Source organism: Jaculus jaculus, chromosome 23 (assembly GCF_020740685.1).
Source record: "Jaculus jaculus isolate mJacJac1 chromosome 23, mJacJac1.mat.Y.cur, whole genome shotgun sequence".
In the NCBI taxonomy this organism is placed as follows: domain Eukaryota; kingdom Metazoa; phylum Chordata; class Mammalia; order Rodentia; family Dipodidae; genus Jaculus; species Jaculus jaculus.
In genome coordinates, this window is record NC_059124.1 from 3,589,500 (window position 1) to 3,611,711 (window position 22,212).

Here is a 22,212-nt window from a genome sequence, read left to right on the forward strand (position 1 = left end):
GTCTCAGTCTGGCTGGGCTGAGATGAGGGAAGAACCACCCTGACCCCAGGTTCCCCTCCTGCCCTCCACATGGCTGGAGCTCTCTAAACCTCTTAATGTTTCCTCTAATCCCACCACAAGGGCTCTCGGGCCATGAGCGTGCATCCATTTTCCTTCTCTTGGTTTTGTACTCCCCTAAATAAATATAATAATTTAAAAAGTATTCGTCTCAGTTTGATTTGCCCAATTCTTCAGTTAAATACAAACATGAACTTGGGGATTGGGGTTTGAAGGCTCTATTCCTGAACTCCAAGCACACTCACCCTCCTATAACATTCTTATTTGTTATCAACAGTAAGAATATTCTCTGTATATAAATAACCATCACAGAAAATGTTGCTAACTGCACTGGAATTCTTGACTTGAAACTCATAACAAGCAGACCCCAGAGTGAGGGCTCCTTTCTCTTCCCATGTCCTCTTCATTTTCCCGCAGAGCTTTCAGGTGAAGTGAGGACCTGCTAGTGAGTCCTGAGCCCCTTTCTAGCAGGAGGACCAACGTGTGTTTGAGACAGCAGACATACAGGAGTCTCCCGAGTTCGAAAGGGGAAAGGAAACATGAGTAACGTCAAACCCATACCCAAGTATCGCCATTCTTTATGCCTTATAGGCCCAGGGCAAAATTGCTGAAGCCAGGCCAGAAAGAATTAGGCATGTCAGGGTCCAAATGTGTCTTCAGAGGGTTTGGGTACCCATTCGCAGGTTGTCGAGAACCATCCTGACCCGACAATGGATGCAGGTGGGATGAAGGACCAGAAGGGTAAGTATTGGATAATCACAGATGGGCCCCTAGTTCATTGAGTAACATTCACAGAGATTAAGGGAAATATGGTCAGTACGTAACATTTTCCCCATGACTGGTCTCCTCACTTTGCCCATAGTCCACGACTTAACCCTTCAGAACTCCTTAAACCTCCCTCCTTTCTGAGATCTGGCCTCCAGCCTCACACCTCCTCCAAACCTCATCTTCCCTCAGAACACATTCCCTGAAGTCTCTCCTTCAAACCCTCACTGCCTCTCTCTGGCCTCGATGTCTTCCTTCACACTCATAAGGCCTGTCTTCCTCACACAGATCCTCCTTCCAGACCCTTTAGCCCCTCATCCATCCTCAGAGATTGGGGAACACCAAGAGCTCATGCTTCTGCCACCCATGTTAAAGCCCTAGGGACTTAGTGAAGACACAGCCATGGGAATATCTTTTTCCCATGCTGGCAGGCAGTAAGGGACACACCTACCAAGTCCCTGGTCCCTGGCCTCAGAGTCCTTTACTCCACAGAAAGCTAAGCTCTATATCCCACTGCTCTCCTAGGTTTTATGGTCCCAGGAGGGCTGGTGGACCTCAAAGGAGCTCTGTTGTCCCCCAAGCAAATTTCTACTCTTGCCATGCTATAGTCACAACACACTAGCCAGCAGGGAGCAACATTCCTCCTTTTAGAAAAGGAAAAACCTGAGTCAGGGGCAGGAATTGGCTGCCCTGTGGTGCCACTGAGAGGTGACTGGGAATGAACTTGAGGCACAGGTCACAGCAGTCCCATGCTCCGTCACTGACATTCACACTCCTGGTGTGTGTTTATTTGAGACAGAGTGCCACTAGGTACCCAAGTTTGACCTCGAAATAGCTCTGCAGACCACACTGTTGGGGAAGTGTGGTCCCCTACCTCCTGCTTTAATCTTCTGAATGGCTGGAATTACAAATCTGCATACACATGCCTATGGTGAAATAAGACTGCGCCCAGTTTTGGCCCCCTCCCCCGTTTCACCTTAACAGAGAAGTGATGGCAGAAGACCCAGAGAGAGATGGAAGGAGGCAGGAAGAAGCGAGACCTCTGGGCATAGCTGCAACTGGTATTCTGCCTCCAGTGTTAACCATCCACCTGGGTGGGGTGCAGTCAGGAAAAATTACCTCCCCAAACCAGTGGTTTTTATTGTCTTACACACAGGCCACAGAAGGCAGAGAGACAAAGACAGATAAGATAAAGAAGAAAATTTTTTAAATGACACATAGCTGAAGATTGGTGGCTCATGTGTAGAAATCTCAGTGCTTGGAAGACAGAGGTCAGAGGATTGCTGTAAGCATCAGGCAAGCCTGAGCTTACAGTGAGTTCAGGTCCATCTTGACAGTAGAGTGTGACATTGCCTGAAAAAAACAAAAGAAAGAGAAAGAAAATCGGGAAAGGATGGAGAGACAAATATACAGTCCCAGGGAAAGCCAGAGAAGCAGGGAATCTCAGGTTCCCTGGGCGGGATTGGGGTCCATGTGTGCTGACCTGCGGCACAGAGTCGAGCATTACCTGAGGTAAGGAGCGGGAATGAACCTGGGACAAGAACACAAGGAATGGAGCCAAGACAAGTTCTGATCAAGGCTCAAGTTTATTCAGGCAGCTGAAAGCTTTTAAGCATAAGCACTACCTCTTACAGACAATACCAGCAGTCATGTGATAGTCACAAGACATCCTAACCACAGCTAAAGCTTTCTAAACAAGAACTTTCTCACAGCCCAGGGCCCTAGAGGACATAATGTGCCAGGAACATTGTATGCATCAGTGTTTCTCTATCTTTAGGCTTCAACCTTGAAGGCCAGCAATCAAAAAACAGTCACAGCTCCCAACATCTATGCCTCCTTCCTCTGATTCTGAGTATGCAAAACCTTCCTCCCTGACCTCGGTCACTCATGAAGGAGTCAACCCCAGCAGCAGTCCCGTCCACAGGGAAAACCAGGAAAGCCCCTAAGTTAGGGCCTGTGCTCCAGGGAAAGGCCTGGAAGAGAATGCTGCTGCCCTGCCGCCCCAGATGCTGTGCTTCTAAATCCTGTCTGGAGCCCACGGGACCTGTTCCGGTATGGGAGAGAGTGAATTTAACCCCAAGCCCCAGCCCCGGGCCTTGAGCGCTAACTGTGGCCTACTGAGGTGTCTTACTAAGTCTCCATGTCTCTCAGGATCTCCCCACCTGGATCCAATGCTGATTTCACAAGACCCACCTTGTGTTCTGAAGACTCGAGTGGGAGAGACCTATTCAGCACCCCACCACTGCCTGGACAGATCAAAGTGAGTCCCAAGGTAATGTCCACACCCAGGGACTAAATGTCACCCACTAAGGAAGTGCATGGTATCTGGATTATTCACATCTGCGTGACCCTAGTGCCTCAAAGTAGTGAATCCTTGGAAGAGATGGCGGTGAGACACAGAGCTACACTAGGAAAACATGAACCAGGGATTACAGAGACCATGGGGGTGCCGCTCACAGGCCTGGAGTTCTACAGTAACACAGATAATCACAAAGATCCACAGAAAACGAACTCAAAGATCAGGTGAGGGACGACTAGACACACACAACCAGAGGCTCAGGGAGAACAGGGGAGGCGCGGTGGTCCTGAGAGCACTGGTGCTGAATTTCTGGTGTCAGAAAACCCGGGTGTGTGATGGTGAGCCACCCAGCGAGGCCCAGAGTGCAGTGGCCATCCTCCACCTGGTGACGAAAGTCCCTTTAATAACTCAGCCAGGTGCAGGGCACCAGGAAAGCCCCACATTCTAGCTGCTCCGTTTCCCACTGTCCTCCAGGACCCATGGACAGGAATCGGAGGCCAGTGTCCCCCTCTCCCCGCCCACCACCACCACAGCCTAGGCGCCGGGCAGCCCCTCCAAAAGAACAGCAACCCAGGAGGTCTTCTCCCGGTGGCACCGTGACCCGCCAAGGGCTCCGGGTGTGCCGGGCAGCGGGCTGCAGGCCTGGGCCCGTGCGCGGTGCAGGCTCGGGGCGAAGGCTTCCCTCCCAGGCTCAAGGTCCGCACGCGCTCCAAGGCACAGCCACCGAGAGCGCTGCAGCGTGGGACGGGTCCCCCGCCCGGAGGTCGCCGGAGCCCGGAGCCGCCCCGCGCCGCCACGCAGCACCAGGAGCCGGCGCGAGCGCGGGGAGGCGCGGACCGAGCGCCGGGCTGCGGCTCGGAAGCGGAGCCCGGGAGCCGAGGCCGCCGCGCCTCTCCGCCTCCTGCACATTCACGGCCCCGTCGGACGGCACACTCACCGTGGCGGCAGCCCTGTGGCCCAGGCCACCGAGCCCAGGACCCAAAGCCCCGAATCCAGGTAAGAACACGGCCGGGCGCAGACCCAAGGTGGCCGACCCGCGACAAAGGCCCGGGACAGCGGAAGCCCGCCCGGCCCGGCCTGCGCGTCTGATTGGCCAGCGCTTCAAGCCCCGCCCCTCAGGCCATGACTGACAGGGGACGGAAAGAAGCGCAGGGCAGATGAAGCCTTGCAACCTGGTAGACGCAAGGGGCTGTTCACTGCTCTAATGAGAAAGGATCAGCGGTTCAAAGCCAGCTGGGTATATGAGACATCAGCAAAAAAATAAAATTAAAAATAAAGGCTGGAGAGATGGCTTAGCGGTTAAGCGCTTGCCTCTGAAGCCTAAGGACCCCGGTTCGAGGCTCGGTTCCCCAGGTCCCACGTTAGCCAGATGCACAAGGGGGCGCACTCGTCTGGAGTTCGTTTGCAGAGGCTGGAAGCCCTGGCGCGCCCATTCTCTCTCTCTCCCTCTATCTGTCTTTCTCTCTGTGTCTGTCGCTCTCAAATAAATATTTTTAAAAAAAAATTAAAAATAAAAATAAAGATAAAGGGCTGGAGAGATGGCTTAGCGGTTGAGCGCTTGCCTGTGAAGTCTAAGGACCCAAGTTCGAGGCTCGATTCTCCAGAACCCACGTCAGCCAGATGCACAAAGGGGCGCACTCTTCTGCAGTTCCTTTCCAGGGGCGGAAGCCCTGACGCGCCCATTGTCTCCTCTCTCTATCAATCTACCTCTTTCTCTCTCTCTCTCTTTTTCTCTCTGCCTCATTCTCTCTCTGTCACTCTCAAATAAATAAATAAAAATGAACAAAAAAATTTAAAATGAATAAATAAAAAGTAAACCGGGGGCTGAAGAGATGGAGAGATGGCTCAGCAGTTAAGGCACTTGCTGGCAAATCCTCACCACCCCTGGGTTCTACTCCTCAGTACCAACATAATGCCAGATGCATCTGGAGTATGTTTGCAGTAGTTAGAGGCCTTGGTGCGTCGATACCCTCCTTTTTTCTTTCCTCGTTTTTCTTTCTTCAAGGTCTCTCTCTAACCCAGGCGGACCGGGAATTCACTTTGTAGTCTCAAAGTGGCCTCAAACTCATGCCAGTCCTCTCGCGTATGCCTCCCAAGTGCTGGGATTAAAGGTGTGTGCCACCATGCCCGGCTGTCCATACATTCTTGTATGACTCTCTCTCTCCTTGCAAATAAAAAAATAAAATAAAATAAAATAAATAAAAATCAGCATTTGTAAATTCTTCAATGCTGTTATCTTAAGGCAAATCTTTCCATGAGAGACCATGGCCCCAGTGCAAAATGTGCACTTAACCTTGTATCAGCATAGAAGTTATATAGCTACCTTCTTTACAAATGTGAAAATGATGACAATCTTGCTGTTCTAACTTCTGACGAATTATTTATTTATTTATATATTTATTTGAATGAGGCAGAATGGGTGCAGCAGGAGCTCCAGGCATTGCAAACGAGTTCCAGACTCCTATGCCACCTTGTGCATCAGGCTTATGTGGGTTCTACAGAACTGAACGTGGAACATTAAGCTTCACAGGCAAGCATTTAACTGCTAAATCATCTCTCTAGCCCCCATAAATATTTAAAACTACTCTTTTGGACTAGGCATAGTGGTGCCTGCCTTTTTCCCAGCACTTGGGAAGAGCAGAGGTAAGAGAATCACTGTGCATTCAATACCACCCTGGGACTACATATGTATTCCACGTCAGCCAGGGAGAGAGTTAGACCCTACCTTAAAAAAATAAAAAAAAAAAACAAAAACCCAGAAACTAACAAACAAACTATTCTTTTTGGCATGCAGCCTGAGCTTTGAAATGGGAAGCAATCCCCTAAGACAACTCAAATTGGAATCTCAACTTCCAAATACTTTTAAAGACAATAGAATCTCTCTCATACCTTTAACTGTTTTGTGACACATGTTGTATTTATCTCCATAGTTAATGAATCTACACTTAAGTGTAAAAACAGTATCTTTTATCCAAATCATGCAGTTAACTCTTATAAGCCCAATGCCACAGTTGAGAGACTAACGCAGTGTTCTATATGAGGGCCCATCTTCATTCACCACGCTTTTAGGGAGAGCTTCCTTTAGAGTCCCAGTGTTCACACATTAGTGGGCCTACCAGCCAGGCTGTGAGGAATCTTCCTGTGCTTCACTGTTCCACATGAAGAACAAGGTAAGAACCAATTTCTATGCCATAGCTTTGCTCTGTCAGGTAAGGCAGGAAGAGCACATGTACTAAAATTTGAATAATAGAGGAAAAATTAGAACGAACCCTGCACAAGATGGCAAAAAAAATTGTGAACTATTCTGTTTTTATACATGATAACACCTAAGCACACACAAACATTTTTCACTCAAGTAATATATTTTCCTTTCCTATAAGAATATTATTTTTGAGAGGGAAAATACCCTATCTTACATGAACATAGTGGCACTGATTCAAAATGCCATGCTTGACTAGGAAAGTACAATCTGAATATCCATGATTGCAATGCAAAAATTGAAAAAAAAATACACACATACACATACACACACACACAAACACATACACACACAGACACACACAATTTGGTTATTCAAGGTAGGGTCTCACACTAGCCCAGGCTGACCTGGAATTCACTATGTGATCACAGGATGGCCTTGAACTCATGGTGATCCTCCTACCTCTGCCTTCTGAGTGCTGGGATTAAAGGCGTGAGCCACCACACCAAGCTTATATATTTTTTAAATTTATTCTTATTTCTTCATAAACAGATGTATTAGTCATCCATTGTTCCTGGTGCAGTTACCTTCTCCTTTGTGGCACAAAGCATGCAACCAAAGCAGCTCGTTGGAAGAGAATGTTTATCTTGGCTTACAGACTCAACACAAGGCTTCATGACAGCAGATTATTTAAGCACTTGAAAGGTGTCTAAAGGTAAAATACAACTGCCTATTTAGATTTTTAAAACTACTTTTTAAAACAAATTTTTTTATTTATTTTAGAGAGGAAAAGAGGCAGAGTGAGTGAGAGAGACAGAGAGAATGAGTGTGTCAGGGCTTCCAGCCACTGCAATCGAACTCCAGACACATGCACCCCCATGTGTATCTGGCTAACGTGGGTCCTGGGGAATCAAACCTCGAACCAGGGTCCTTGGGCTTCACAGGCAAGTGCTTAACCGCTAAGCCACCTCTCCAGCCCATGTACTGTCTATCTGATAGACAAAATGTTTTAAAAAACAATCTTTCCTCCTCAATTACAAACTCTGGAAAAACCCTCACAGGTGCATCCAAGGGAGGGTTTCCATGGTGATTCTAAATCCAGCTAACAATGAAGATGAACTATCATAACAGGTATATGAAATAGTTATGCAGCCAGATGCACAAGGTGGCACATGCATCTGGATTTCATTTGCAGTGGTTGGAGGCCCTGGAATGCCCTATTCTCTCACTTTCTTCTCTCTCTCAAATGAATAAATTAATAAAATATTTAAAAATAGTTACACAGACCAAACATTTATTGATAATAAATCATACAGGAATTTATAGTAAAAATTATTTGGCGTATGTGTGATTTTATCATTTAATAAACATGAAAAATTTTATATCATTGAGATGGACATGCTTGTTTATTTTCACTGACCAAACTAAATCTGGGCTGAATACAGCAGGACACAGCATCTCTGGCATCTTCTGGAGTTGATCAATACTTGACTTTGTATTTGTCACTGTGGAAAAAGTCACTGTGCATAAACATGTGGTTCACAATGGGAAGGGTATGTTTAGGGTCATCTCAGAAATTGTTTTAGGTTCTGTCCTAGTCCCAAGTCAAAATTCAAAAACAAAGAAAAACAAGACAGGCCTGGTGGCGCACGCCTTTAATCCTAGCACTTGGGAGGCAGAGGTAGGAGGATTGCCATGAGTTCGAGGCCACCCTGAGTCTACATAACAAATTCCAGGTGAGCCTGGGCTGGAGAGAGACCCTACCTTGAAAAACCAAAACCAAACCACAAAACAGAAAGTAGCAGCAGAATTCAGTAACGGAGTCAGAAGAGGAGGGGAAAATACCCTGTGTAAGTAAGAAAGCCAAGTAGGGTGGGAGGAACCAAGGAATAATAACAGGAAGTCAAAAAGCTGTGTGTCCTCTTTAGTGAGAGACTTTCCACCAATCCTGAGGAAGAAAAGAAACTATGGTCTCCCAAGTTCCCTTGTGGTTCTACTCTGAAAAGTAATTAAATAAATTTATAATTCTTATATTTCATGACATCAATTCTGCTGTTTTTTTTTTTTCCTCTCTTTCTCTGTTTGGTTTATAGAGGTAGGGTCTTGCTCTAGCCCAGGCTGACCTGGAATTGACCATGTACTCTCAGACTGGCCTTGAACTCACAGCGATCCTCCTACCTCTGCCTCTGAGTGCTGGGATTAAAGGTATGCACCACCGTGCTTGGCTCACCTTAAGAGTTTTAATACAACGCATTGCTGACCCATTTGTATATATATTTTGGGTTGTGAAAAAGTGTTTACTTGCATGTGTATGTGATGTATTATGTGTATTGTATTCATACATGTGGGTGCATGTGTGCACACTATACATATGTACACAGCAACCAGGGAGAACTTCAGGTGCCGTAACTATTGCTCAACTGCACACTTCATTAAGCTGGGGTCACTACCCGGAGCTGATGTTTTCCCTCAGTGAGACCCCTTAGGCTTCACAGGCATGCATTTAACTGCTAAGCCATCTCTCCAGCCCCTACTCTGACTTTTTTTGTTTATTTGTATTTATTTATTTGAGAGTGACAGAGAGAGAAAGAGGCAGGGAGAGAGAGAGAGAGGAGAGTGGGCATGCCACTGCATACAAACTCCAGATGCGTGCACCCCCTTGTGCATCTTGCTAACATGGGTCCTGGGGAAGAGAGCCTTGAACCAGGGTCCTTAGGCTTCACAGGCAAGCGCTTAACCACTCAGCCATCTCTCCAGCCCCCCTACTCTTACTTTTGATTAGAGAAGCTTCTCTTTTTAGATGGTGGTGACCTCTATGATGACTCAAAAGGCGCCATAGTGCCGAGAAGTGACAGAGGAGTGCTCAGCACTGAGACATCTCTATCACACCATGCAAGGCTCAGGGTCCATTGCAGAAGAGGTGATGGGAAGAATGTAAGAGACAAAGGAAGGGTAGGACTCCTTACAATGTGCTCCTCCAGACACAAAATGGCCTGGATCTCCACGGCCTCACAGTGCTTGGCACTACCTACACAACACCAGTATAATAGGAGGAAAGATGTTGACATCAAAATAAAAGAGAGACAACTTGAGAGGGGGAGGGCATGTGATGGAGAGTGGAGTTGTGGAGAGCAAAGTCGGGTGAGGGAATTATGGTTCATGGTCTATAATTATGAAAGTTGTTAATAATAAAAAATAAAGAAAAATTAAACTTTATTGGTACCTGTTGCAGTCAGGTTTGCATTGCTGGCAGAAAATACTTGACCAAGAGCATCTTGTAGGAAATAAAGGGTTTATTTTGGCTTACAAAGTCAAGGGGAAGCTCCAGGATGGGAGGGGAAAGAATGGTATGAGCAGAGCATGGATATCACTTTCTGGCCAATATCAGATGGGCAAGAGCAACAAGAAAGTGTCTGGAAGGAAGCTGGTTGCAATACCAAAAACCACACCCCCAACAATACACCACCTCCAGGAGGCTTTAATTTCCAAACTGCTATCAGCTGGGGACCTAGTAAGTAGAACTCCTAAGTTTATGGGGGGGAAACCTGAATCAAGCCACCACATTTCACCCCTGGCCCCCATAAACTGATCACCATACATGGTATCATGATATAAAATACAATGCATTCATGCAACTTTAAAAGTCCCCATAGTTTTTTAATCAATCCCAATGATATTCAAACATTCCCATAATCAAAGATCTTTTAAACGAGCCATAATGCAAAAAAAAAAAAAAAAAAAAAAAAAGAATACATGATGGCGCAGAATAAATGTTCACCCTACAAAAGATGGCTTTCGGCATAGCAAAGAAATACTTGACCAAAACAAGATTTAAGCAGTGAAAACATCAAACTCTGTAGCTTCAAGTCCAACATCTCTAGTCAGTGACAAGTCCCAAGTCTGATAATTATAGCCACAGACAGGACTCTGCAGTTGCAATTACATCCCTCGAGCTAGGCTACTCACAGTCCTGGTAAACTTCGTCTGGGCCTGGCAGGTCTCATTGGCAGCCATCTCATGGTCCTGATGTCTCCACTGGGTCTCCACTGCAACACACAGTTCATCCTCCCAATTCCATCGGGTCTCCATGCAGGCATCCAGCAAACCTACTTCACACTGCCCATGGCCATTTCCGAAGACCATGTTGCAAACTCAATGACCCTCTTTCCTGCATTTCTTATACTCCACAATACCAGGTAGGTGGCTAATTTGTCAATCCAGGAGGGCATAAAGTAAACTTTGAAGAACAGGACACTCCTTGAGCGCTCATGCCAATTGTCTCTGACAAGGGAAAGGGAATGACAAACAGCATACCACTTTGGTTCTCTTCATAGTTCCTCTTTTTTGAAGACCTAACGTCACATCTGTTAGCTGAAATTTCTCACTAGATAAAGAGGTCAAATAACTGAGTCAAGGTATTTGATCAGGTAAAAAACTCCTTACATAAAACAAACGTCAGGCTTATCTAATGTGTATATCAAGGTAAAAACATATGATAAAAAGATACCAAGTAATGAAAATTGCTCATGGAAGAGCATTTAATTTGATAAAATATAAAATATATTTATCTGATGCCAAGGATATAATCAGGGAAAATGAGTCTTATGGTTAAGGCATTACTCATGAACAGCACACTGATGCTAATTTGTTATGGCTTAAGGGTTTCTAAGACTGGTAAAGTAAATTAGGTTCCTCTATTCTTCAAGTTTTTAACTATTGGAGAAACTGAGTCTTAAGATAAAGGACAGGCATCACTAGGTTTAATCACTTAAGTATAAGTGATATAATTGCAGTCACTATAATCTTTATGCTCCTGTTAGGTAAAATATGTTGTGGTAGCTTGCTTAAGGTTTATCAAATTTAAGCCATGGGTAAAATGTAAAATACTTTTAGGTTAATAAAAATTTCTATGTTACATAAAATCAATGGCTATCAATATTAAACTAAAATAACTGCTTGTCAAATGCTGTTTTTTTTTTCTTTCAAAACATATTTGACAAGAGTTGTATTAGAGCTTAGATGTCTTGGCTTAACAAGGACCAGATTCTGCTCTATTGTATGTGAAGCACCTGCCTCATTTCTGGTATCTCAAGTCCAGTGTTTATAACAAAACTAACTCTTAAGACATATTCCCTACCTTACAGTACAGCCTCATGCTCAAACAATGGTTCTCATCAGAGAGAAATAATTTTGAGCTTTGTGGTTCTCTTTCCAACATTCCATAGGTAATTGGTACCCACACAGGTATCTGAACTAATCAAAAAATGTTTTCAAACACAGGTGCTGTTGCAGTCAGGTTCACATTGCTGGTAGAAAAACCCAACCAAGAGCATCTTGTGGGAAAAAGAGGCTTATTTTGGCCTACAGGCTTCATTAGAACCTCCATGATGGCAGGGGGAAACGATGGCATGAGCAGAGGGTGGACATCACACGCTGGCTCACATAAAGTAGACAGTAACAGCAGAGTATGCCAAACATTGGCAAGAGAAAGTTGGATATAATACCCAGAAGCCCTCCCCCCCACCAACAATACACCACCTCCAGGAGGCCTCAATTCCCAACTGCTATCATTTGGAGAGAATAGCTTTCAGAATAATTAAGTTTATGGGGACACATGAATCAAACCACCACATTCTGTCCCTATCCCCCATAAACTGATATCCATACATTATATAAAATACAATGCATTCAGTACAACTTTAAAAGCCCCCAGTAATTATTTTATCAATTCCAATGGCATTCATACATCCCCACAGTCTCAGGTCTTTTAACTGAGCCATAATACCAAAACATCCCCCCCCCCAAAACCTTAATGGCACAGAATACACATTCACACTGCAAAAGATGGCATTGGTCATAGCAAAGAAATATTTAACCAATACAAGATTTAAAACAACCAGGGCAAACATCAAACTCTGTAGCTTCAAGACCAACAACTCTAGCCAGTGACAAATTTCCAAATCCCATAATGCTAACCAGCAACAAGTCTCTAGCATTCCAATTCTGCCATTCCAGCTAGACTGCTCACAGTCCTGGAAAACTTCACTGGTGTAGGCAGCTCTCCTTAGCAGCCATCTTATGGTCCCGGTATCTCCACTGGGTCTCCATTGCAAGCCACGGTTCTCCTTCATGGCTCCATGGGGTCTCCGTGCAGGCATCCAGCAAACCTGCTTCACACTGCCCGTGGTCATTTTCAAACACAAGACAGTGTCACAAACTCAGTGACACACTCTTTCCTGCATCTCTTATACTCCATAATACCAGGAAGGGTGACAATTTGTTACTGCAGCAGGGAATAAAGCAGACATTGAGGAACAGGACACTCCTTGAGCACTCAGGCCTCTTCAAAAGAGTCTACATTCTTCATGTTGCCCCAGTGCAGGTCAGCTGGCCCAAACTGAATGGATGTAAGACCTTAGTCTTCCATCCGAACACATTCCACATGAAAATCACAGAATTTGTTATGCACCATTCAGTAAATTTTCCTGCAGCAGTTAAAGTGTAATTTACAAAGCTTGTATAATAATTGTAGCGACTTTATTCTGTAACTTTTAGTTCATAGTCTTGTTCATAACACTGAAATGAGAGTATGTTTGCCAACGTAATCATTCATCATAAATTGTATTATAAGAGAGAAATGTACATCATTGCATACCGGCATCCTTACATAGTGAATTCCGTATAAGTCTAGTAGCTCTGGGTATTATAACATGAAGGCTGTTGTCTAAATCTCAAGGTAGATCATTTCCATATCTGATTCATGTTCTTTTGTATCTTCTCAAAGTAGTTTAAATCATGTCTGTCGTATGTTATATTGACATCTAGAACTTTAATTTTAGCTCAGAGAGTACTTAGCAAAAAAAAAAAAAAAAAAAAAAAGGAATGTTTTTAGCTTCTGAACAGAAGTGAAAAAATAATGAAGAGCCAAAATTTCAGCAAGGTGAGTGAACCTGTAAAGTTTCTGTGTTTTCAAATTAAAATTTACACTCAATAAAGTTCATATTTCAAAGGGTAACCCAGCTTGCAGAAATGGTGGAGCTTTGTCATGTCATGACCACAATGACTTTCTTTTCTTAATTTCATTTATAATAATTTTCTTTCAACACATTTTGTTATACATCATACACCTCAAAGTCTTTCAGAAAAGAATCTCATGATATTTCTATGCCCAACCATATACCACCTTATTTTAATTTCTTCCCTACCTCTTATTATATTTCCTTTATGCCATCATTTACCCTGCATTAAATATCCACATTGGTAACTGAAAAAGACAGAGCAGCTAAAATTTCCTTGCAGTTTCCTACTTGTGTGGTTTAATCCAAATTTGAATCTTATAGCATAATTATGAAATTTTTGACATACAGATGATTCACATGTAATCCTAAAATGATTCTTTAAAAATTTTATTATTAAGTTGTAAAATTATTTTTTGTTCATTCTTATTTATTTATTTGAGAGTGACAGAGAGAGAGAGAGAAAGAGGGAGAGATTGAGAGCATGGGTATGCCAGGGCCTCCAGCCACTGCAAACGAACTCCATGTTGGGAGCTATGAACCAAACCTCGTCCATGTTAACAGAAACTGCCATATAGAAAGTTAAGTTTCTACTTCCTCACATAATGTTCAACTACCAGAAACAATGGGATCATACACCTGGCTGATCATTTCCCCATCCTGCTGGTAGCTGATGAAGAAACAAAGGCATTGTGGTTTAACTAGTAACTGTGTGATCATTGCCCTAACTACGTCCCTTCCCCCTACAACTCCTTGCCCTGACTACGTCCCCTTCCCCCTACAACCCTATATAAACCTATGTGGAAAAAATAAAATCTCGATGCCTTGACAAACACCTAGCATGGTCTCCTTCTTGTGTCTGTTTGCCTTTTCCCACCCAGGTTAGCTTCTCCTTGAGTCTTTGTTCAACTCCCCACTGGCCGGGGTACTCCAGATGCATGCGCCCCCTTATGTATCTGGCTAGAGTGGGTCCTGGGAAACTGAGCCTTGAACTGGGGTCCTTAGGCTTCACAGGCAAGGGCTTAACTGTTAAGCCATCTCTCCAGCCTTTGATTAAGTTTTTGTAAAAAGGTTGTACTTTTAGATCCCCTCTCCCTGCCCTAATTCTGTTGAAGTTCTTCCTTGGTGGGATTATTGGTATTTATTCACTGTGGGGCCCAAGAGTCCTCAGTCAAGTCTCTGCACAGTGGTGGTGGTGGGGGGAAAAGAACATTTTTATTAGTAAATGAGCAAATGGAACTGTAAATTGTGGAAATCATCCCCATCTTCCAATTGCATGGCTATTCTGATTATATATTGATATTACAGAGTCACCCACATTCAAGTGTGTATGAGAGCAGAAGACTGTTGTCCCATCCTCTCTCTCCCACCCCCATATGGCTCTGAGTTCAAATCCAACCTCCAACCTACCAAAAAAATTACTAAGCTGCCAAACAATTTTGCATTTTTATTACCTTTTTTCCCCAACAACCTTCTCAAAACTGACATGATTTGACCTGGTAATTTAATTTATTTACTTTTGGGTGGTCTTTCTTTCTTTCTTTCTTTCTTTCTTTCTTTCTTTCTTTCTTTCTTTCTTTCTTTCTTTCTTTTTTTGCTTCCAGACACAAGAAGCAGATTCCCTCTGTGCCCTGCTTCTCACAGTCCCCTTGGGGAAGGACCCGGGGACAGTGGGGAAAGCTGCCTCCATGGATGGAGCAGCAAGAGGAAGCAGAGGTGGTCATCTTGCCGTGTGCTCCTCCATCCAGGCAGCACGGTGTTGGAAAAGCTGATACAAGTCCAGCCAAGGAACACCAGAACCAGGCTGAGAATTCAGCGGCGACCTTGCAAGAGAGGCAGAGCCAGGCCCTTTGCTCTCACTGCTTGGCCACACCAACCCTGTCGCCCATGTCAGGATTCCTGCTGCGTGTGCAGCTTGGCCCAGGGATGGAGGAGGCTTGTCCCCAACACCAGTCCTCACACTTACTACAGTCCCCTCCTGTTGGCTTAAAGGAGAAAAGTCACGCTGTCCAGTTGCACCGCCAGAGTCAGTAGAGGACAGAGGCAATAAGAGCGTTTCTTCCCTGCATGAAGTACCAGACATCCTCATTAGCTTTTTATACACACCATGTACTGTGTCGGAGTGGACAAAGACAGTATTCAAATCTCTTAACACTTTGGCCAGAGTTTGCAATGGTAAATGCTTGAAATTTTAAAGAACATTCTTTCTATCAGCGGTCAATAGCACTTTCTAGTGACCACCCTGGTGATTCAGTCCTATAGGGCTCAGGATTCACACCAAGGTCACCTGAAAGGCAGGGTTTGCCAGAGATGACATGGACACAGTCATGTTCAGTTGTGTCCCTTTCCAGACAACCAGAGTGGCACATCAAGATAGTTTCTGGAATGTGAAAGGTTCAAGGATTAAATATGATGATCCTGACAATCAAAACCAAGAATGGATCTTCACATCACGTCATAGATGTTAATAATCACTGGGTTAGGTTTTCTGAGAACACACCTTAGGGTTATGAGAGAAGGGGCAGTATGCACTGGGGATGTTCACTGAGAATGAGATGGGAAGTAACAGGGTGAGTGAAGAGACCACAGCTCTTTCAAACAGAAGGTATCACTGACTTTCCAAGCAGAGCCCAAAGGACATGAAACATCCTCCAGGCTTTAACTTCCAATGTCCTAAATGTGAACCTCCATTGCCCACCTGAGTCACACACAGTGAAACCCCTTCTGGGACTCTTGGTCATGACCAGCCCTGATTGGTCCATGCCCTCTATGACCTCAGATGTCAGGCCATTGTGATGGAGCCACCACAGCAGATATAAGGGGGCCTGGCCAGCTCTGGATTTTGTCTGGGTCAATAGGAGAAAGTGAGGGGACCTGGACAGAGAGGAGCAGAGCAGTGATTTTGTGATTTGTGCAGTATATTGAGAAGAGAGGAGAAGTGAGGAAAGAGGAGAGGAGGAGAGAAGAGAAACGAGGAGGGGAGGGGAAGGGAGGGGAGAGGAGGAGAGGGGAGAGGAGGGCAGGGGAGGAGGGGATAACCAGGGGAGGGGAGGAGAGGGGAGGAGAGGAGAGGAATGTAAAGTAGAGAGAGGAGAGGAGAAAAGTGGTGATTTGTGTGGTTGACTGTGTGTGTGAGACCTAGTTTCTGTGTGTGTGTGTGTGTGTTTGCTTTTGGCTTTTGGCATCTTGAACTTTTTTTTTTGCATCTTTGGATTTTACTTTCTGGTGTCATTTGTTGGGGTAGACTTTGGTGTGGGACTTTTCTTCTGGCTTCATTTTTAGTTTTGATTTTTATTTTGATTTCTTATTTTAATTTCTTTTATTAACTACATATTTCACTTACTCTTTACTTTTATCTTTACATTCAAGTTTTCATTCCTTTTGGCTTTTGGTCTTTTGAGTTTATTATTTGTGTCTTTCGATTTTACTTTCTGATTTCGTTTCTTTGGGTAGTCTTTGGTGTGGGACTAGTTTTTCTTCTGGCTTGGTTTTTAGTTTTGTTTTTCATTTTGATTTATTATTTTAATTTCTTTTATTAACTACATATTTCATTAGCTTTTTACTTTCATCTTTACTTTCAAGTTTTCATTTCTTTTGGCTTTTTGCCTTCTGAAGTTTATTTTTTTCATCTTTGGACTTTACTTCCTGGTTTCATTTCTTTGGGTTATTGTGGGTGTGGGAATTTGTTTCTTTTGTGATTTTGTTTATAGTTTTGATTTTTACTTTGACTTCTTATTTTAATTTCTTTTATTAACTACATATTTGATTTACTCTTCACTTTTTTCTTTACTTTCGAGTTTTCATTTCTTTTGGCTTTTGCCTTTTGAAGCTTATTATTTTGCATCTTCTGATTTTACTTTCTGATTTCATTTCTTTTGGGAGTCTTTAGTGTGGGACTTGTTTTTTTTTTTTTTTTTTTCCTGGCTAGGATTTTGATTTTTTTATTTTACTTTTTTATTAGTTACATATTTTATTTACATTTTCCTTTATCTTTTCATTTGGCATCTGTAGCCTTGCTACAATGTCTCTTCACTCTGGTGAATTACCACCACATTTAGGCCAGGGGAGAAGTTCACCAGGTACTGTGGGGGGTTCTCATATATTCCAACAGGACTTTTCAAGGGTCAACACTATGATGCCACAAAAAAAAAAAACATGTGAACTTTGGGTGTCCTGTTATGTCATATGATTACTGTCACTCGCCCATTTGAAAGGACAACTACACAGAACGCACAGAGACAGAAGATAATCAAAGGGAAATACAATGTACCCAATCAGGTTTCAGAAGAAGTAAAAGATCTGATCAACCACCTACTAAAAGTTCGTCCGGATCAGGGGAGTGCAGCAAATGAGGTGATAAACCACCCATGCCTCCAATAAGGCCAAGAGGCTTCCCCTCAAATAGAGAAGACATTCTGCAGGAGGCTGGACCCTGCCATCCTGGTTGCAGTGAAGTCTATTGGATTAAGTACAACAGAGACTTGTCTTTCAATTTTGCAAAGAAAATTCAACAACATAATGGCAACATATCTCTTTTTTGAGCACCAGTCCAGCAGGGAGTTTGAGGACAAGGCCCAAGACACACCAACACATCCTGGAAAGGTGTCTTTCCCCACCCCCACTCATCCTTCTCATGTCCCTCTGCACCTGAAGCCAATAAAATCTCAGGCCAGCCTTCCTACACATGAGTAGCCCAAGGAAGGCCAGCAGTCAAAACTCAATATGCAAAGAACATCCAGTGTACCCACTATACTGAATATGCCCTCTCTCACCCAAGTTTCCAATTCTTTTCGTACCTTGACTGCTCCAGGCAACAGGTGTGGCAACACATACAACAGAGCCTCAGCCAACTATGTTCCTGTGTCAGGCCACACCAGGACTAACCTAAAAGAAATCACGTATTCCCAGGGTGAGTGCCAGGGCACAATTGGGAACAGGAAGCAAGTGAGGACAGAGAGGTGTGTATACCCTGTGCTTGTGTCAGGAAAGAGGAGAAAAACCCCTCCTGAGCAGTCTTCATATAACACCTTTACTACAACCTGCCCTCCTCCTCCTTCTGCAGCCTCCTCTCCCTCTCCTCTCCCACAACACTGAGGGAAAAAGAAGAGGAAACTTTATATGGAGCCATCATGTGATGGTGCCATCATTTCTCTCCCCCCTTCCCCCATTCCACTGAGGGCCCTTCTCAGCAGGATTGCAGGTGCTCACCATGGAGTTATAGGTGCTGAATTGTGAGAGCAGGCAGTCACTGAGTAGGGGGTCAATGCCTGTGGATCTTCTCTCCCACCCTGTGGCTCTTAGTGTTTCTTCCCACCATTCTGCAACATTCCCTGAGCTCTGGTGGGTGTATTAAGTCTCCTTTAGTGCTGAGCTCTCAGGAGCTCTCTGTCTTGGTACATTCAGAGTATCATCAGGATCTGTCTCCATCCCCCTGGCACAGGGGGTCAGGCTCACATGTAAGCAGCTCTCTTGCTTATCCCACCAATCCGTCTGTGCTTTCACTTGGGCCCTGGCTGATGTGTGAGGGATGGTTCATCTCCTGCCAGGGAGTCAGCTGTCTTGTGTTGTTGACAGAGTTTGGTTTGCCACTGTTCTTGCTGCCTTCTGAGAAAGAAGAGTAGATACTCCAATGGAGAGTGAGAGTAGCATAAGTTAAATGGGTTAAACATTGTTAATTGGGTGAGATTTTGATGGGTTTAGCCCCTGACTTGGTCAAAAACTTATGGAAACTTCTGTTTGGTATCCATAATCTTGGTCCCATAGGATTCTGACTCAGATCCCAGTTCCAGGTATGGGTTCCTGTCCACTGAGTGGATCTCTTAGGCAATTAGAAAGCCATTGGTTCCCCACCTAGGCTTGGTCCCCCACTGCACAGCTGTGCACGTCTAGTCAGGCTGGTCGCTTTCATATAGCAGTGTCCCCTGCTTGCTAAATGTATATATTATGCTTATCAAACTGCCCAGTAAGTACTTCTCTTAGTACTCATACCCTTATATTAATGCTTCTCTCACTTTTGTTACAGAATCTTCTTTTTTAAGATGGTAGTGACCTTGGGATGATTCAGAAGACATCATGGTACTGGAAAAATGTAACATGAGTGCTCAGTACTGCAATATCTCTATCACACCTTCCAAGGCTTGGGCTCTATTGAGGAAGAGGTGGCAGAATGAATGTAAGAGCCAAAGGAAAGGTAAGACTCCTTACAAAGTGCTCCCAGAGATACAAAATGGTCTGGATATCCATGACTTCTCAGTGCGTGACACTTCCTACACAAGGCCATCATAATATGAGGAAAAGATCATGACGTCAAAATGAAAGAGAGACTGATTGAGATTGGGAGGGTGTAAGATGAAGAACGGAGTAACAAAGAGGAAAGCAGGGGGAGGAAGGGTATTAGCATGGGATATTTTTTATAATCACAGAAGTTGTTAATAAAAAAGTTGAATAATTAAAAACTCAGCTGGGCATGGTGGTGCACACCTTTAATCCAACACTTGAGAGGCAGAGGTAGGAGGATCACCATGAGTTCAAGGGCACCCCGAGGTTACATAGTAAATGCCAGGTCAGACTGAGCTAGAGTGAAACTCTACCTTGAAAAACTGAAAAGAAAGAGGCCAGAGCCTCTTGCCAATGCAAATTAGTTCAAGATGTATGGGCCATTTGATGTATCTTTCATGTGGGTTTGGGAATCAAAGCTATGGAGTCAGGCTAGTTCACTAGTAAGTGGCTTTAATCACCCTGAAATCATTCAAGCCCAATAATCTTTATTTTTATTTTTTGTAGTTTAGGAAAAAAAAGATGTATTCAACCCCCTTTAAGCATTTTTACAGATTCTTGACCTTCCAGTGTTTTTATTCCAAAGTCTGCCTCATGACACTTGTTTTATAGGCATTACTTAATCTAACACTAACACAATGAGAAAACAGAACATCAAGTGATATCAAGGAATTTTTCTCACAAATCAGAAAATCTGGAATTTAATGTTTTCTTAGAATTGCAACTTTAAGTTAGTATTAGATAAAGAAAGCCAAAACATAGAGGCTAATGGATAAGTGGGTAGCAGGGATTGAGAATTCAGACATTTGAAAGAGGAATAACCAAGACAATATTTTATCATAGAATAGAAAAACAGTAATATTTATAAGGTCAGAAAAATATTTAAGAGAGAAGTAAGCTTATAGGTGATATTAAACCCTATACAAATGATGAGTGTGATATGAATGAGCTATTGGTGATGGGAACTCTAAAACAAACCATGAGTTTGAGAGATACGAGGATAGTGATGGTGGTGTGAACCCTTACATGAGCCATGAGTGTGAGAGGAATGAGCACAGTGACAGTGTGAAATCCTAAGCAAATAATGAGTGTGAAACCCCAATAGGGTCTAAAGATTCAAGGGCACATGTGGGAAGGAAGAAGTATTTGTGCCTGGATGATTACTCAGTGCTCTGATCTTGACCTTGTTTCCTGTTTGATCATTTGTGTTCTAATTTACACTTTGGAAAACCTAGCTGCTAAACTGGCATCTGAAAATAAGAAAATAAGCAGTAGATGAGTCCAGAGCAATGAAAAGGGTTAGGGTCAATTGGGATCCTAGGCAGGACAGTCAGAAGTGGTGAGAATCACCTGGTTGTCAGTAATAGAAACCCACAAATACTGCCTTCCAAGGACAGTGAGGAATTGGGAAACAATATACTGGGCATCAGCAATGACTTTCAACCATTGTTTAAAGTCCTGTGGAGAACTGAAAGATCTGGCTGGTTGTCTGTGGTACATACCGATAGGATATTGCTAAAGAGGTGGAGGCAGGAGGATCAGGAGAATTGAAAGACCTCACCCTGTGCCTCTACTACTCAGGGCACTTTCTTGGACTTAACCTCCTTTTTATTGAGTAGAACAGAATGCATGAAGACATCTCCATGAGCTCCCAAGAGGACATCCAGCACTCCCCAGTGAATCCAAGCCACAGCTCCTCTGTATGCGCTCCTTCCTATGGGAGCATTCTGATTGGGCCAAAGCCAACCAACTGAGACCAGAAACTAGACTGGCTCTTTTCTTATGAGCATGCTTCTCTGTACATGGATTAGGGAATAGTTAAAACAAACAAACAAACAAAAAAACAACTTGCAAAGAGTTCTGAAGAGACCAGGAAGCAACAGGCATTTTTTTACACACACTGATTCACTATGACATGAGACACTGTGAGCAACATTCCCTCATTACACAAACACAGCTCCAGGCTGAATGTGTTCCACATATGGCTTAAAATCCCTAAGCTGTGAAATGAAATATGTGCAAAGACTTGACTGGCAATAGTGAACGTAATTTGCCTTCTAACTGCTATGGGCTGTGGAAACACAAGACCCTCTGACAACATCTGGAACTGACAGACCACCTCACAGTCAAAAGTGGGGTAATTATCTGGCTTCCTCTGGCACCTGCGCTGGGCCTTGATGGCTGTCATTTCAGAACCCGTGGTGAACATGTGAGTGCAATGGACCGAGGCTCACTCCATGCGGTAGCAGTGATAAATCTGTCTCTCCCCAGCCTCCTTATCTGTGTTAACCTGTTAAACACGCAAACACACACTTCCTTACACTGGTCCTTCTCCATAAGGGAAACAAAATTTCGCGTTTGAGAACCAATTTTTCTCAAGGTTGTGGTAATTGTATAATGAGGAAAAAGGACTGATGAGCATTTATTAAACCTGCTGCTGAAACATGATTAATTGGGACTGGAGAGATGGCTCAGCGGTTAAGCACTTGCCTGTGAAGCCTAAGGACACTGGTTCGAGGCTTGATTCCCTAGGACCCACATTAGCCACAAGGGGGCACACGCGTCTGGAGTTTGTTGGCAGTGGCTGGAGGTGCTGGCGC

At 43.9% G+C, this 22,212-nt stretch overlaps 1 protein-coding gene across 1 annotated transcript in view; it reads right to left on the reverse strand.

Moving 5' to 3' along the window:
* Positions 1–4,191, reverse strand: part of LOC101601711 (vomeronasal type-2 receptor 116-like) — a 91,653-nt gene extending 87,462 nt beyond the window's left edge. The window contains exon 1 of the mRNA XM_045139640.1: positions 4,059–4,191. The gene's annotated coding sequence lies outside the window, so the exon portion shown is untranslated. The remainder of the gene's footprint in view (positions 1–4,058) is intronic.
* Positions 4,192–22,212: the final 18,021 nt, after the last annotated feature.